The following is a 17,685-nucleotide window of genomic DNA, read 5'->3' as shown; positions in this document are numbered from 1 at the left end:
CCCACCCGCCCACAACCTCGGCAACACACCAACAAGGACCGAAGCCCCCAAGGCCCAGCCAGAGCCCTAGCATGGAGGCGAAGCACCCCCAAACCCCAAGCCCCCACGCCTGCCCCGGATCCACTCAGGGGCAGCCAGGCTACCAGGCCAGTAACCTAGGTCCGCTAGCACAGACCCTCCCCCAGCCCTGCTGCATGCAGCCACAAGGAGAACTCCCTCTAAGACGAACCAGAGCCACTAACCAGGTTATGACCACAACCCCTGGGTTAAGCCCTCCAGGGATAACTCCAGGGATGATGTTTGAGCTGATAAATGGTAGGTCTGAAATCTCTAGATTATTGCATAGTGCCTGTTCAACATCTAGCCAGGGCTCATCTAAGAAGGTACGTTTTAACCATCCTGAGATGAACTGAAGCCTGTTGGCTGAGAAATATTGTTGAAAATTAGGCAGAGACATTAATACCTCAATATTTAATATTTCCAGATTGTAGTAGGCCGGGGGAAGAAGAATTATGGAAGGAGCAGTTAATTGGAAGAACTGTAGATTTTTACCAGTTAATTGAATAATTTGAAACTCTTGAAAACCAGTTTATTAGAGTAATTACCTCAGAAAGGTTGGTTTGTGAGTTTTGGAGGAAAAGCAAGAATCATCCGCATAGAGACTGATTTTATGTTTTACATTCTTGCATTTTATGCCCTTAATTGTTGTAGCCTGTCTAATTGCTGCTGCATCACTAACTGGTGGGAGTGGGTTGGTGGGGGAATGATGGACCAAAGTGTCTCTATTGTTGGGGAAGGTGGAGGTGTCAAGGCTGTTTGAGGGTGTTGGCCAACAGCAAGTTGTCAGTGGAGTGGGGCTGTGTGCTTCCTGAAGCGAAAATCTGCAATTTAAAGATGAAAGATGAATTGCTCACAGCTGACCAATGAACATTTGCATGCATGCGTAAGAGTTGCACTGACCCCATTTCACCCAAAGTTTAAAATTCTAGCTGCAAATGTCCATGAAACTGTCTCCCACTGAAATGAGAGCCAGCTCTGTCTTGCAGTATGATTTAAGTTACATTGTGTTAAGTTTGAGGCAGCACGGTGGCATGGTGGTTAGCACTGTTGCCGCACATGTAACCCTGGAGAGTTACTAAGGGTTTTAGTGTGTTATGAGTGATGTTAGTATTTTGAGTTCATTGTTAAGTTTTATTAAGTTAAATTATTTTGTTGAGAATTAATAAAATAGGAGATGTCTATAATGTCCTGATGGTCCTTGAAGTATACAGGGGGAAGTACCGCCTCCTGCCGTTCACTGCGTAGCAGCTACGGATATCAGGAGAGAGGGAGAGGAAGAAAAGTCCGTTTTTTCCAAGTGGAAAGCGTGGTTGTTTTTATTCAGTCAGATTATGGAAATAAACTATCTGGAAATTGTTGTTAACCAGAAAGGAGTTTGTTACTGCTCGGATTCTTCTGGTTGTGCTACAACGCTTCACCATCGCCATTTTGAAGCTCCAGGAGAGCCCATTTTATTGGTTACTTTGGTCAGGTTTTTTTACTTGGGAGTACAGTTCGGTGATGATCCAGTCCAAAGATGGCGAGCCACCCTTCCAGGATCCTTGAGATGATTGTTTTAAGAAGAGAACTAAATTCTTTGGACGAACTGTGAACTGTACAAACTCTACTTAAGTGGTAGGACAGATTTGCACCTCATTCCTCCTTTGCACATCCTGCAAGGAGAATCCTCATTGCTGGACTCACACTTAAGGGTGTCGGCGGACACGAGAGAGAGACTGAGTCAAATCCCCCGGGGTTGTGTGTGTTTTGTTTATTATTTTCCATGACTTGGGCACAATTTTTCCTTTCATGTACTGTTATTGTTTTCATTGTATGTGAGATTCTTTAATTGTGAATACAAATTGATCAAGCCAAGTTCTCAGAGCGTTTCATTTGTCATCCACTCTGCTCCAGTAGTCGAACCTCAGCTACAGTATTGGCCCAACACACAGGTAACCATTTAAATCTGTATCCCAAGTGTTGAAAGGGGTGTTACACACAGCAAGAAGGTCCTGAATTCAATTCCAATATCAGGCCGGGGTCTTTCTGTGTGGAGTTTGCATGTTCTCCCCATGTTTGCGTGGGTTCCCTCCGGGCACTCCGGCTTCCTCCCACCGTCCAAAGACATGCAGCTTGTGGGGATAGGTTAATTGGATAATCCAAATTGTCACTAGGTGTGAATGTGCGAATGAATGTGAGTGCGAATGGTTGTCTGTTCCTGTGTGTTGGCCCTGCGACAGACTGGTGACCTGTCCAGGGTGTACCCCGCCTCTCGCCCTATGACAGCACCCCCCGCGACCCTGAAAAGGATAAGCGGAAGCGAATGGATGGAATGGATAGATGTATGTGTTAGGTTTGTCAAACATGTTTACCGCACAGCTCAAAATTCTTCTCAATTTTCCTGGATATTTAGTCTTTTTGTGGTAAATTGCTTGTACCTAAATGTTCTCCCAAAATAGTTGATTCTGTACCATTCACAGAGAGTTGGGGAATGGCTGCAATCCCAGCATTGTAAGATGGTGAATGATGTACCCTTAGGCCCCCTCCTCGATTCAGAGATGGTTCTTCTATTTTCACGTACTTCTTCAGAAGTCACTTGGATGAGTGACGAAATGTTACCTCCAGATGAATAGAATCAACATTTTGGGATTTACTTACGTGGATGACTGACCATGCATCAAGACACTTTAATGTTGCATGTGCAACAGATGTGGTAAAAAGTAATGTTATTGTTAAATTGTATTCTGCTTATAGTTAGTACTTGAAGTGGATTGTCTGTTCAGCAGATGATTTAATGGGTAAATGAATAATTGATCAGGAGTTTCCAGACAAAAATATATATTGCTAAATAAATGTTGTATAAAAATGAAAGAAAATATTTCTGTTGGTTCATTTAAACTGTTCAGACCCCAGATTTATTGGATCATGGAGGTAGTGGACCTCCTGCTACTTTAGTTGGGGACCCCTGCCCTACTATAGTACATACAATCCAACAATCCCTTTGGTGACAACGGGAAGGAAAATCTCCCTTTTAACAGGTGACTGAAAGGTGACTAAGGAAGAAATACTCAATGCATCATGGGAAACCACCCAGCAGCCTACACCTATTACAGCATAACTAAGGGAAGATTCAGGGTCACCTGTCTAGTCATAACTATATGTTTTAGTAAAAGGGAAAGTTTTAAGTCTAATCTTAAAAGTAGACACAGTGTCTGCCTCACCAATCCCAACTGGAAGACAGAGGGGCCTAAAACAACAGAGGGGCTTGGGAAATCTTTTTGTAGCCTAAGCCTGCTTTAAATTTCTCAATAACTTTATCCCTGACCTGTCTGTTGTGTTCTTTGGACTTCATGGTGTTGTTGCTCCCAATATTCTTTTAGACAACCTCTGAGGCCGTCACAGAGCAGCTGTATTTGTACTGACATTAGATTACACACAGGTGCACTCTGTTTAGTCATTCGCACTCATCAGGCAACGTCTATGTGCAACTGACTGCACTCAGACCAAAGGGGGCTAAATAATTATGCACACCCCACTTTGCAGTTATTTATTTGTAAAAAATGTTTGGAATCATGTATGATTTTCGTTCCACTTCTCACGTGTGCACCACTTTGTGTTGGTCTTTCACGTGGAATTCCAATAAAACTGATTCATGTTTGTGGCTGTAATGTGACAAAATGTGGGAAAGTTCAAGGGGGCCGATTACGTTTGCAAGACACTGTATTAGCAAAAGACAAGAGTGGGTTTACAGGAAACACTGTTAAATGTTCAGTTTCTATGCCATATGTTAAAACAAGTTCTAGAGTGTGATTAACATGATGGGTGGGTTCTTTTACATTCAAGATCAACAAAAGTGGCCAAGAAAAGATTGAAAAATGTTGCCTGGTCTGATGGGTCTCAATCTCTGCAACATTCAGATTTTAGGGGCAGAATTTGTCTTAAACAACATAAAGCATGGATCCATCCTGCTGCTGGTGTAATAGCGTGGAGATATTTGGTTGGCACAATGTGGGTCCCTTAGTACCAACTGACATCATTTACAGACCACAGCCTACCTGAGTCTCAGTTAGGGCTGGGCGATATATCGAGTTTTTTAAAAATATCGATATATTTTTATACAAGATATAAGATGTGACAATATCCTTTATATCGATATAGTCTATGTTACATTATAATTATAGTTGTGGAGCCACAAGTTTGCCTCTCTTTCGTCCACTTTTGTCTCTACGCAACGTTACTCAACCTCGCCTCTCTCCTTAACTGAACACAACTCCCCCTCCTCCACCATCGCTTCACCTGCAGGCAGCGACAAGATGGACACGGCAAATCTCCGTTAACGAGTTACTGTGCATCGCCCTGTACAGAGTCAACGTATTAACGAGCTAACCACGCTAACGCCATGCAGCCCAGAGCGGCTGCACAGCCTAAAATCCTTTCATTCTTTTAAAATTTGACAGTGCACCTTTTGTATGAATTCTGGTTGTGCTTGATGACCGCGAACCGATTTTATGTGGAACATGGCACTCAGCAATCTGTCAAAAAATGTTTTAGTACGACTTTGGTAAGCTACGGAGCTGCACCGCTTGATGGATTGTTGGAGCATTAAGGCTACCGAGGAGCCTCGCGCAGTAAAACGTACTCTGCTTCAATGTAATATTACCGTATTGTGTGTGTATAAGGACATAAATGGCATCTGTTATGAAACATGGTTACGAAGATGATTTCAAACTCCAGGCTGTCAGTCACACAGTAGAAGTTGGGAACAGTGCAGCTGTGAAATCTGTCTTTGTTATTATGCTCAGTGTCCGTTGACTTTGAGTGGGTGGCCCCCATAGCCAAACAGTTTGTCCTTGTCCTCCCTGAGTGGAGTTTGTAGCATTTGGAAAGTGTTGGCTGGTATGATGTTCGCTTGTGCTCCAGTGTCCAACTTGAAGGTGAGTTTTATCTTATTTGGTCCCAGTAGTATGTCTGCAAACGGACTGTCTCCATTATCTTCTGCAGCTATGGTGTCTATGAACAGCTCTGGCTCTGAATCGTTAGCCTCTAGTACAGTGTGCACCTCTCTGTGTCCTGTTTTTCTTTCCACGTTGCTCTTAGATCTGCATACTTTTGCAAAGTGGTTGAATTTATTGCATTTCAGACACTGCTTTCCTTTGGCTGGGCAATCAGTTCGTTTGTCGTGATTCCTCCCACATGCCATGCAGGCTTTGTTTTGGTGTCTGAAACTTTCACTTGCTTTGCTGGTTCGTGGTAAGTTTTGTGGTTTTGCGCCTTTGCGACGTATGGCATGCACTTCATGGTTGTCGTTAGTCATAGCTTTTAGCTGTGACTGTGCTAGCTCATAGGAGCGGGCTATGTCTATGGCTTTCTCTAGCGTAAGAGTCCGTCCTTGGCTAAGTAGCTTCTCTCTGACGTGAGGAGAGTTGGTTCCAAAAACTATTCTGTCTCTGACCATTTCTTCACTTTTTTCATAATCACAGTCTTTAACAAGGAGTTTTAGCTCTGTGACGAAGTGCTCAAAAGACTCACCGCTGTCTTGTGTTTTTTCGTGGAATTTGTATCTGGCGAATATAGGGTTAGCTTTCGGCATGAGGTACATTGTGAAGCCGTTGTAATACGTTTGTAGCGCCTTAGCTTCGTCTTCTGTTAGGTTCCACGTATTACTTATATCTCATCCTTTGTCTCCGAGCCACAAAAGTAGAAAGCTGCACTTTTGTTCCTCTGACTTGTCTTTGAGTGGTCCAGAAAACATTAGCTGTTTGAAGCGGCGCCAGGCGTCGGGTAGGTTGGACGAGTCCCAGTCCATTCTCGGGGCTGGTACACCGTAGGCTTCCATTTTCTTCCTTTTTTTTATTTTTTCGAGTGGGTCCGCTGAGTTACTCACTCTGACACCATGTTGTGTCTTCACTGCTTATGAAGGAATTGTCTTGGAGTCGTCATATAGATTCTTTTATTCCGTAAATATAGAACAACGCATCCACACCACTGTAAACTGCTAAGCTAGCACATGAACACCAGCTGGCGTACCTATCTACTTCCGGTGATTTCAAAATAAGAGTTAGAACATTACAATGAGTACATATCCATATTTTATATTTCTAAAACGAAAGCTGACACTTGTGAGACTTCATCAGAGGTGTAAGCATCACAGCAGATGCCTTTGTGTCAAAGTAACTGAGGATAAAACAGAAAAAAAATGAAGGAGATTTTCCTGGTCTGAGTATAAAAATATTCTGCAGTGGATCAAACACGAAAGAAAACCATGAATCAACATATGAACATTACCTGATGCTGCTGAAGTGAAGCAGAGCAAAGTTACAGAGGGTTTATTAGAGACACAGCTAAACGTTTTGCATAATTTTAAAGTTTACATTTATTCTGTATTGAACAGCAGAAATGAGGTTTTGTTGCTGGAAGGGGAAAAAAGAAACAAACAAACAAAAAAAACAAAAACAAAAAAGAAACAGCGCCTGACAGCGCTGTAAACAACAGTCTTCTTTTGCTGCTGGTTCAGTCAATTATGTTTGGAGAGTGACAAAACCTGCACCTTCAGAATCTAGCGCCAAAAAAGATGTAAACATAAGAGGCGGACCCGCCGACGCATCAGAATCAGTGAGCTGCCGGCTTTCAGCCCCGGCATCTTTGTTTACGTCTTTGTGCAGAATCCGTGTAACTGCTCTCATTTACTATTTTAGCTGTTTGGTGGTTGTTGAAATTTTCTGAAGTTTAACCTGAGATTCTGGCGTTTCAGGCAAAATTTATTCATATTTAAAAATCGTTTCAGGATTTTAATGGATCAATATCACGTTATCCAACCTAGAATCGATTTTAATCAATAATCAAAACCCTCCCCCAGTGAAATGCAGTCGTGGAACAAACTGTCATTATTTTTCAACACAGTCTTCTTTGGTGACATCTGCTGGTCAAAATATGAAGCGCAGCTTGAATGGAAAACTATAATGAAGCGCTTCATTATGTTTAATATCATGTGACAGTTCTGTCTGATATTGGGCTGCTGTTGTGGTGCTTTGCACATGTATTTTTTGTGTGATTAAAAAAGTTTTGAAATTTGATGAATAAATAATTTTGATGAATATCCTTATGGTGGTAGACTTCCGCAGGCACAAGCATTCTCCACGGCAACCACTGAACATCCAAGGTATGGACATTGAGGCTGTGGACAGCTACAGGTACCTTGGTGTTCATCTGAACAACAGACTGGACTGGACTCATAACTCAGACGCCCTCTACAGGAAAGGGCAGAGCAGGCTGTACCTGCTGTGGAGACTCAGGTCATTTGGAGTGGAGGGCCCACTCCTGAAGACCTTCTATGACTCTGTGGTGGCCTCTGCTATCTTTTATGGTGTGGTCTGCTGGGGCGGCAGCATCTCTGCTGGGGACAGGAAGAGACTGAACAGGCTGATCTGAAGGGCCAGCTCTGTTCTAGGATGCCCCCTAGACCCAGTGGAGGTGGTGAGTGACAGTGGTGAGTGAGTGGCTAAGCTGTCATCCCTGTTGGACAACATCTCCCACCCCATGCAGGAGACTGTGACAGCACTGAGCAGCTCCTTCAGTGGGAGACTGCGGCACCCACGGTGTGGGACGGAGAGCTTTCGCAGGTCTTTCTTCCCCACTGCTGTCAGACTCCACAACAAAGACTTTAACTGATCAAACACACACATCCACTAATGTGCAATAACACTAATGTGCAATAATCCTTTCTGGCATCGTTGTATTTTTACTCAGTTGTATACAGCATTTGTATTCTATTTTTATCTTATTTTATATTTTATTCTATTTTATTCTACTGTATATAGTATTTTATTTTATTCTATTCTGTACAGTTGTGTACTGTATTTATTCTTATTGTATTCTAATTTTTGCTTCATAACTTTTGCACTGTCCACTTCCTGCTGCGACAAAACAAATTTCCCACGTGTGGGACTAATAAAGGTTATCTTATCTTATCTTATGTAAACATGTGCTATGGTGTGGTCTCCCTTTGCTTGTGACTTCTTGATGTTTGTAAACATAATAGATATAAAATAAAAACATAGCATACAATAAAATACAACACAGTCATATAACAGGTTGGGAGTATGAGAGTTTTAGACGTGACTGATTATTTGGTGAAACTGTGATATTTTCCTCACTGATAGGTTTATAGCTTGAACCCATCCGCTGGAACGTTGAGGACAATATAATTACACAGCAAAGCAAGACACGAGTAGGCAAAGTTCTTCATGTTACTCATGCATGAGGGAGTCCTGCCTGGAGCCAAGTGTCGTTCCACCACTTGACCTCCGTCAGACTCTCAGCCAGGTCCCCCATAGCACTCCTTTTATTGTGGTTACATGAATATGCATAGGGTCATTAACATATAACATCTTACATAGGTATACATGTGAACAAAGAATACTGTGTGTGTGTGTGTGTGTGTGTGTGTGTGTAGGCTGTGGGAGTGTGTGGGCGTGGTGTTGTCTTCTCCCTCTCCTCCTCCTCCTCCTTCGTTCTGGCCACTCCCCTTGTCTCTCTCTGCCCCTGCCTTCTCCTTTAGGTCACACCTGCTGCTCATCTGCTCTCGTTACAACCAATTACCCTCAGGGGTGATATAAGCTGGAGTAGAGCAGTGTGGAGGAGGAGGGAGAGGTTTCTGGTGGATTTCCTCTGGGCTGGTCAGAGTGTGCTACTAGCCTAGGTGTGGAACAGCCTGCTGCGTGTGACCAGCCTTCTGGTGTGTGGCTCTTTGTGAGTAGTGTTTAACTGAGCAGTGATTGCCCATGAGTGACGGCGGCCTTCATTAGTTTGTGTGGCCTGCCTGGATATTGTTTGCTAGCAGCGTTGCTGTCTCTTTCTGTTGAAGCCTTATTGTTGCTTTCTTTGTTGAAGTGGTCATTACCACTTTGGGTTGACCTCCCTGATTTCTCATTAAAGCAGCGGTGCTGTCTCCTTTTGTTGTTGCCATTTGTATGATTATTGAGGTGTTTGCCTACAATAAAGATCTATTTTATGTTAAATACCTCTGCCTAGCGTTCTTTTCATTCCACCTGGATCTAACTGTTACTGTCCCCCACCCTCATCGCCTAGACTTTTAAGTGGGGACGTAACAAAGTGGGGGCTCGTCCGGGAACGGAATGAAAGGAATTGGGTTGATTGCAAGTGTGAACAGGTGTTTGTGTGCTGTGTGAAGGTCATTTGGCTAGCTGCTGCTCTCCCCGGCTAGCACAGGGGAGTGTCTAGCTGAGCATTTGCTCTTCCTTCGGACACTCGTTTTTTGTTTTGCCTTTTTTATTTTCGGAGCAAACCCGGGTGGGGATTAATTCTCTGTTGGGGGTAGGCTTGTCGGTGCCTGTGGCGCTTGATGATTTGCCTTTAAAGTGGCCTCGAGCCTGGTACGCTCCAGAAGCTAGGACAGGCTAGAGTCTGAGGAGGCAGGACTGGGGGGAGTGTGAGTAGGATTTTTCTTTAATGGTTGACTTGACACAACACATTTCTCTTTCGCCTGTGTGTGTAGTTCTATAGTGAAGGCGTTGTGTGTAGCACTTTAGTGATTTGCTTGTGTTTTGCAGGCCGTTTTGAGTTTTCATGGCCACTTTTGATATTGCTGGGTTTACGGCAGAGCCGTCGCTTGCCCTGCTGGATGTTTGTAGGAAGAGGGATCTGCATGAGCTGGCTACATATTACGGGATCAGTGTCTCCACTGGTCTACGCAAAGCCGAGCTGAAAGCCGCTCTGGTGTCCGGGTTGTTGGAGGAGAGGGTGGTTGTACTGCAGGAACCCCTGAGCACACCCGGTCCGGCTGGACCAAGTGTGGCGCCTCACGTTCCAGGCCAGGTTGTAGAACCATCAGTGTCTACACCTATGGACCAGGGGTTGCCCGAGGGGGGGCTAGTGACGCTGCTCCGTTTTGATCCACTCTCCATCCAGTCATCTGAGGGTTCTAAGCAGAATGCTAGGCTCAAAATCCGTCTGGCTCGTCTCCAGCTGGAGAAGGAGCAGCGTGAGAGAGAGTTCCAGCTGAAAAGGGAGCTAGAGCTTAGGCGTTTGGACGCGGAACTGGCTAGGGCTAGGGAGGTTGAGCTGATGAAGGTGGAGGCAGAGACGAAGGTCAAGCTGCGACAGCTAGAACTCCAGCAGGCCTCCTCCCCTCCTGTGGTGGCTTCGCTGTCACAGACAGACGTACAGTTTGATGTAGGACGGAATAGTCGTCTGGTCCCTGCATTTCGTGACACTGAGGTGGAGATTTATTTTGAATCGTTTGAGCAGATAGCAACAGCCTTGCGTTGGCCGCGGGATGCGTGGGCCATCCTGCTACAGTGCAAGCTGGTGGGCAAGGCACAGGAAGTTTGTTCCTCGTTGTCCGCTGAATGCAGCTTGGACTACGACAAACTGAAAAGTGCAATCCTGTTGGCCTATGAGCTAGTCCCCGAGGCTTACAGGCAGCGATTTCGGGGGCTGAAAAAGGTGCAGGGTCAATCCTTCCTGGATTTCGCAAGAGAAAAGAGTGTCCTCTTTGATTGGTGGTGTATGGCCTGTAAAGCTGCAGACCTAGCTTCGGTACGGGAATTAATTCTCATTGAGGAGTTCAAAAATTGCGTCACTGAGCGGATGGCGGTATACCTGAACGAGCAGAAGGTCTCTACGTTGCAGCAGACCGCGACCCTGGCTGACGAGTTTGCACTCGTCCATAAAACCAAATTAAATGGCTTCGGGGTTCCCATACGTTTGGATCGAGACCCCGGAGCTACCCAGAAATCGCAAGGAGGAGGGGTGTGTTTGTATATAAATCAGAAATGGTGTAAAAATGTGACCGTTCGTAGACAAGTGTGTCTGCCTGACATTGAGCTCCTCTCTGTGTCTTTGAGGCCGTTTTATCTGCCGAGGGAATTCCCACAGATCAACGTCACCGTCGTTTACTGTACATCCACCCCAAAGCGAATCCTAAGAATGCGACTGACACCATCTCCAATGCGATCCACTCTCTACAATCTCTCTCTCCTGAAGCCCCTAATATTGTTCTTGGGGACTTTAATCGCTGCGACTTGAAGAAAACACTGAGCAGTTTTTATCAGTATGTGCACTGTCCCACTCGCTTCAATAAGACTCTGGATTTATGTTATGGCTCCATAAAAGGTGCGTATACAACTGTGGCTGGCCCCGCCCTCGGATCCTCGGATCACAACACGGTGCATCTTCTGCCAGTCTATAAGACTGTACTGAGAAGAGAGAAAGTGAGGAAACACCGCATAAAGGTTTGGAGTGACGATGCCTCTTTAGCCCTGCAGGGATGCTTTGACTGTACAGACTGGTCGGTGTTTACCGAATCATGTAGAGACATTAATGAACTCACTGACGTTGTCTGCGGATATATATCCTTTTGTAGAGACATGATTATTCCCTCAAAGGTTGTGAATTCTTTCCCTAATAACAAACCATGGTCCTCTAAAGTTCTTACGAGGCTGATTTACGAAAGGAATAAAGCTTTTACTGAAGGGAATACCTTGAAAGTCAGAGAAATTAGGAAGGAGATTAGATCAGAAATTAAAAAAGCTAAAATAAAATACAAGGATAAGGTAGAGGCGGAGATGGGTAGCAATAACTTAAGGGTGGCTTGGGCTGGCATGAAACACATGACTGGTCACTGTCTCAGTGACTGTAATAAGATAAGTCTCCCTGGTTTTAGTTCAGATTTTCAGTTAGCCAATGAGCTGAACAGATTTTATTCGAGATTTAATGATAACTATATTCCAAGGAATACACTTGATTCCTTAATAGAGAGCACCAGAGGCCCCCCAGTTTTGTTCTTTGATGAAAGAAGGGTGGGAAATCTTTTTAAAATGAGTAAGACTAATAAAAGTCCAGGTCCTGATAATATATGTGGCCAGGTGCTTAGAACATGCGCTGAGCAATTATGTGGTATTTTTTTTTTATCACATCTTTCTTTTATCTCTTCAGCAACAGAAGGTTCCAGAGGTATGGAAAAAATCAATTATTTCTCCAGTTGCTAAGACCACAAAACCTACATCATTAAATGATTTTAGGCCTGTTGCTCTTACATCTTTAGTGATGAAGTCCTTCGAAAAACTTGTCAGGAAGGAGATCCTGCAGCAAGTAGAGAAGCTGATAGATCCACTACAATTTGCATACAGGCCTTGTAGAGGTGTTGATGATGCAGTGGTCACTCTGTTGAACTTCCTTTATCGCCATCTTGATGGCGCCAAAGCTCATGCTCGGCTTTTATTTATTGATTTTTCTTCTGCTTTTAATACTATCCAGCCACATCTTTTAGTGGACAAGCTTCTTAACCAATTTAAACTTAATTTTAATCTCGTTGGTTGGATCTTAGACTTCTTAACTGATAGATCACAGTGTGTGAGAATAAACGGCTGTTTTTCCAAACAGCTGAACTCTTCCACTGGCTCACCACAAGGTTGTTGTCTCTCTCCTCTTTTGTATATTTTGTACACTAATGACTGTCGCAGCACACAGGCCAATAGGCATTTCATCAAATACGCAAATGACACAGTCATTGTAAGCCTCCTTCATGGTGAAGAGGATTCCCATGGGCCTGTTGTGGAGGAGTTTGTTTCATGGTGTGATCAGTCCTTCTTAATGATTAACACCTTGAAAACCAAGGACATGGTTATAGATTTCAGGAAGTCATCCCCTCATCCTGCGCTTACAGTGGTAAATGGTGCAGCCATTGAAATGGTGGATAGTTACAAGTACTTGGGGGTTGTTCTTGATAAGACCCTGTCCTTTGAGTCTCATCTTGCTGCTACAGTGAAAAAGGCCCAACAAAGACTGTACTTTTTAAGGAGGTTGAGAGGTTTTAATGTTTCATCTGAAATGATGACTCTCTTTTATAAAAGTTTTATTGAATCTGTTTTAACTTTCTGTATCATTGCTTGGTACGGTAGTATGTCCATGGATAATAAGACCAGACTTAACAATCTGGTTAAAGTGGCGGGCAAGATTTCAGGGAGGTCTCAGGTCCAGCTTGTGGACTTTTATAACAGGCAGGTGCTGAGGAAGGCCACCTCTCTCCTGTTGTGTTCAGATCATCCTCTCTTTAACGATTTTCAACTGCTTCCATCAGGTCGTCGTTATAAAATGACTGCAGTGAAGACAAAGCGACACAAATTGTCGTTTGTACCTAGTGCTATTATCTTAATTAACAACACTAAATTGTAAGTGTTGTTGCCATTGCACATTGCACTTTTTTCGATGGAATATCTAGGTTGTTTTATCAGGCTTATATTATATTATAGTATTTTTTTAATGAGTGTACGTGATGTGTTGGTTGTATGTTTGTTGTTTGTTTTGACATACTGCGAATCAATTTCCCATCAGGGACAATAAAGTTACCATTGACCATTGAGTGTTGTTAAGCATGAGCGACGCGACATACTAGCAAACGCTAGCGGTGCTAGTGGTGAGCAAGACAAGGAGAGAGGTGCCTGTGCCTCGTCCCAGGTCAGACCGGAAATGTTTCTACTGTTTTAAATCCGGCCATTTAATAGCCGACTGCGAGGCCTACAGGCGGAGACAGCCAGTTTCAACACCACATAAACCAAAAGGGATAGGGCTGATTAAAAACGCTTCTCCTGGTAGCAGACCACTTAGCACTGAAACGCCTGACGAATGTTCTAAACCTTTCATTTTCAAAGGAGCGGTGTCACTCTCTGGTAAGCCTGGAAATGGGCGTACTGTGACCATTCTACGCGACACAGGTGGTTCACAGTCCCTCATACTGGCTAGTGCACTTGCCTTTGATGAAAAGACCGCCAGCGGCACTGATGTTATTGTTAGGGGCGTTGGAATGACTTATGTGCCAGCCCCCCTCCATCAAATTTGGATGCAGAGTGACCTAGTAAGTGGCATTTTTCCTGTAGCTGTGTGTCCTTGTTTCCCGATTGATGGTGTGGACTTCATAATGGGCAATGACATTGCAGGCGGGAAGGTTTATCCTGCCCCAGTGGTCACAAAGACCCCTGACCCAAGCCCCTTGCCAGATGTTTTAAACCGGCAGCACCCGGATGTATTTCCCGTAGGTGTTCTTACCCGGTCACAGGCCCATCGGCAGGGAGAAGTGGTTGACTTGTCAGGGTCAGTGGTCGGCTCTATGCTGGGGATGGATGTGATGCCCTCTGAGGAGGGGGAAGTGGGTCCTGATGCCAAGGAACTCGCTCAAGAAGTGGCTGAGCCTGCTCCTGAACCCGCAGCCCCCCCTCTCCTCACACGGGAGGCCATTATTATCGCTCAGAAAGCAGACCCATCGTTAACCAAATGTTTTGCTGCCGTGATGAGAGTGATCATCTGACAGGAAGCAGACATTTGTTATATGTGATGGATTGCTAATGCGCAGGTGGACTTCAAAGCCAGGGGAGGACTGGAGTGTAGTCCAACAGATAGTGGTCCTGGCTAGTTTGCGTCAGCACGTGCTACAATTAGCCCATGACCATTCATGGTCAGGACATTTGTGGATAACTAAAACATATGACCGTATTCTGCAGCACTTCTTCTGGCCGGCGATGAAGGCAGATGTTGCGAAGTATTGTAATACTTGTCATACGTGTCAACTGGTGGGCAAACCAAATCAAACTGTGCCCCCCGCCCCACTATGTCCAATACCTGCTGTTGGTTAGCCATTCGAGCATGTTTTGGTCGATTGTGTTGGTCCGTTGCCAAGAACACGAGCAGGCAATCAGTTTTTGTTGACCATAATGTGTTTGTCCACGCGGTTCCCTGAAGCAATTCCTCTGCGGAGGGTCACCACTGCAAACATCACTAAGGCGCTAATCAAGTTTTTCACCACCTTTGTTCTTCCAAAAACAGTGCAAACAGACCAGGGAACTAATTTCTTATCTCGAGCATTTAAACAGACTTTAGCTTCCCTGGGCGTCTCTCATTCTGTGTCTAGTGCTTATCACCCAGAGTCGCAGGGTGCACTTGAGCGTTGGCACCAAACACTTAAGGCCATGCTAAAAAAGTACTGCCATGACACGGGCAGAAGCTGGGATGAGGGTGTCCCCTTTGTACTGTTCGCAATACGCAATGTTAAGCAGGAGTCCTTAGGGTTCAGCCCAGCTACACTTGTGTTTGGCCGCGAGGTGCGGGGCCCGCTAAAGATGTTGAAAGAGAGGTTCCTTAGTGGGGGTGTTCCAAAAACTAACGTGGCAGATTTTGTGAAGACATGTAAGGATTGTTGGCAACGTGCTACCTTATTAGCGAAAGAGGCCCTGTGTACTGCCCAGGCGTGCATGAAGACGTGGCATGACAGAAAGGCTGTGAAAAGGCATTTTCAGGCTGGGGACAAGGTTTTAGTGTTGCTACCGGTGCCTGGTTCTGCTCTTACGGCCCGTTTTGCGGGACCGTACGTCATAGTGAGGAAAGTGTCTGAGACGGATTATGTTCTCAGTACCCCAGAGCGCAGGAGGAAAACACGCCTGTGCCACATCAACATGTTAAAACCCTACCATGATAGGGAAACCCATGAGACTGTTGCCAGTGTGGCAACCTCCAGCTCTGTCTCTGCCACCGTGCTGAGTGTAGAGGCCAGTGCTGACGACAGTCTGCATATACTTTCTGAGGGACAACAGTGTAGACGGTTGGCGAATTCAGCTTACTTAGCCGAAGTAACGGCCCACTTGTCTCATCTGTCCCCTTCACAATGCGAAGATGTGCTTAATCTACTGCACTCCTACCCCTTTCTCTTTGGTGATGTGCCCTCGCGTACTAATGTTTGTGAACATGATATCGATGTTGGGGACGCAACCCCAATCAAACGGCACGCGTACCGCTGCCCTATGGGAAAGCGCGAGGTGATGAGGAAGGAGGTCAGTTATCTAGCAGAGAATGGTTTGGTGAGACAGAGTCACAGCCCTTGGAGCTCTCCATGTTTACTTACGCCCCAATCTGGTGGCTGATGCACTCTCACGCAGTGCATAGTGATGAGTTTCTTCTGTGTTTTGTATAGTGTGGATATAGGGTGGGGGGGAATGTTACATCCTGGGAGGCTGTGGGAGTGTGTGGGCGTGGTGTTGTCTTCTCCCTCTCCTCCTCCTCCTTCGTTCTGGCCACTCCCCTTGTCTCTCTCTGCCCCTGCCTTCTCCTTTAGGTCACACCTGCTGCTCATCTGCTCTCGTTACAACCAATTACCCTCAGGGGTGATATAAGCTGGAGAAGAGCAGTGTGGAGGAGGAGGGAGAGGTTTCTGGTGGATTTCCTCTGGGCTGGTCAGAGTGTGCTACTAGCCTAGGTGTGGAACAGCCTGCTGCGTGTGACCAGCCTTCTGGTGTGTGGCTCTTTGTGAGTAGTGTTTAACTGAGCAGTGATTGCCCATGAGTGACGGCGGCCTTCATTAGTTTGTGTGGCCTGCCTGGATATTGTTTGCTAGCAGCGTTGCTGTCTCTTTCTGTTGAAGCCTTATTGTTGCTTTCTTTGTTGAAGTGGTCATTACCACTTTGGGTTGACCTCCCTGATTTCTCATTAAAGCAGCGGTGCTGTCTCCTTTTGTTGTTGCCATTTGTATGATTATTGAGGTGTTTGCCTACAATAAAGATCTATTTTATGTTAAATACCTCTGCCTGGCGTTCTTTTCATTCCACCTGGATCTAACTGTTACTGTCCCCCACCCTCATCGCCTAGACTTTTAAGTGGGGACGTAACACCACGTCAACGCGATAAAGCGGGCTAACCCGTGTTAGGATTTACTCGGTGTTAAAGCATTATTGTGGCTTAAACGTGTTAATGCCGACATCGCGACTAACGCGATTAACAATTAAACCAGCGCAGTCTGAGTCAAAATCCCTGATGTTGCTGTTAGCTAATTTTGGGCAATTTGTCCAATGTCTGTCCATTCTGCTGACAGCCCTAAAATAAAAGCAAGGGGTATAAGTGTATTTAGTCGTGTATTTATTTATATGCCTGAAGAAAAAACTTCTTACAGTTTTGATGCCCAAGCTTTCTCAGTACTTGTATCACTCTCTGCAGTCGCCATTACAGAAATGTCACATGTCGTCATTTTGAGTACTAGGCCTTTAACATTTTAAAAGAAGGCATAAATTAGGACTATGAATAAGTCAGCTGTGTTTATGCTGTAAACTACACTACTGCTAGTTCTGCTGCTACTGATGATGATGACGATAATCGTAATACTGTATATGCTTTGGTAATACAGCCAATCAAAACGTACAGGAGAACATGCGAAGGAGACGCATTCCTCCACGGGAGGATGCAGTCTGTCATGTTTCTGCTGGAAGGGACAAACTGGGACTTGATATCCACTACATAAATGCCTTCAAAGGTAAGTTGGTCTTTAGTTTGGATTAGATTTGGAGTTTGTCACTTTGTCTTTTGTCACTCACTTGGTATGCCTATGCAATTCAGGTCGGGGCATTTTCACGACTGTTCCATTCCAAAAAGGAGACTTCCTTTTGGAATACAGAGGTAAACTCATAACAAAAGAAGAATGTGAGCGGAGACACAGAGTTTATCATGACAGCCTGAAGGTGTTCATGTTTGAATTCAAGTTAGATGGAAAACTCTGGTGGTGCGTATTATATCAGTGTAGTTTGATTAAGATTAAATTACACATTGCTTTTGATTTATGAAAAAAAAAGCTTCCTAACAAAAACTAGTTAA

The 17,685-nt window shown here is 44.8% G+C and overlaps 1 protein-coding gene across 8 annotated transcripts in view; it reads right to left on the bottom strand.

Moving 5' to 3' along the window:
• The window catches only part of LOC308385725 (syncytin-2-like), a 102,963-nt gene that overhangs the window by 28,124 nt on the left and 57,154 nt on the right, over window positions 1-17,685 (bottom strand). The gene's annotated exons all lie outside the window — the stretch shown is intronic.

The sequence above is a fragment of the Rhamphochromis sp. 'chilingali' genome, assembly GCF_963969265.1.
Source record: "Rhamphochromis sp. 'chilingali' genome assembly, chromosome: 18".
NCBI lineage: Eukaryota > Metazoa > Chordata > Actinopteri > Cichliformes > Cichlidae > Rhamphochromis > Rhamphochromis sp. 'chilingali'.
The sequence above is the reverse complement of the archived record's forward strand: the minus strand, read 5'-3'. Positions and strand labels throughout refer to the sequence as shown.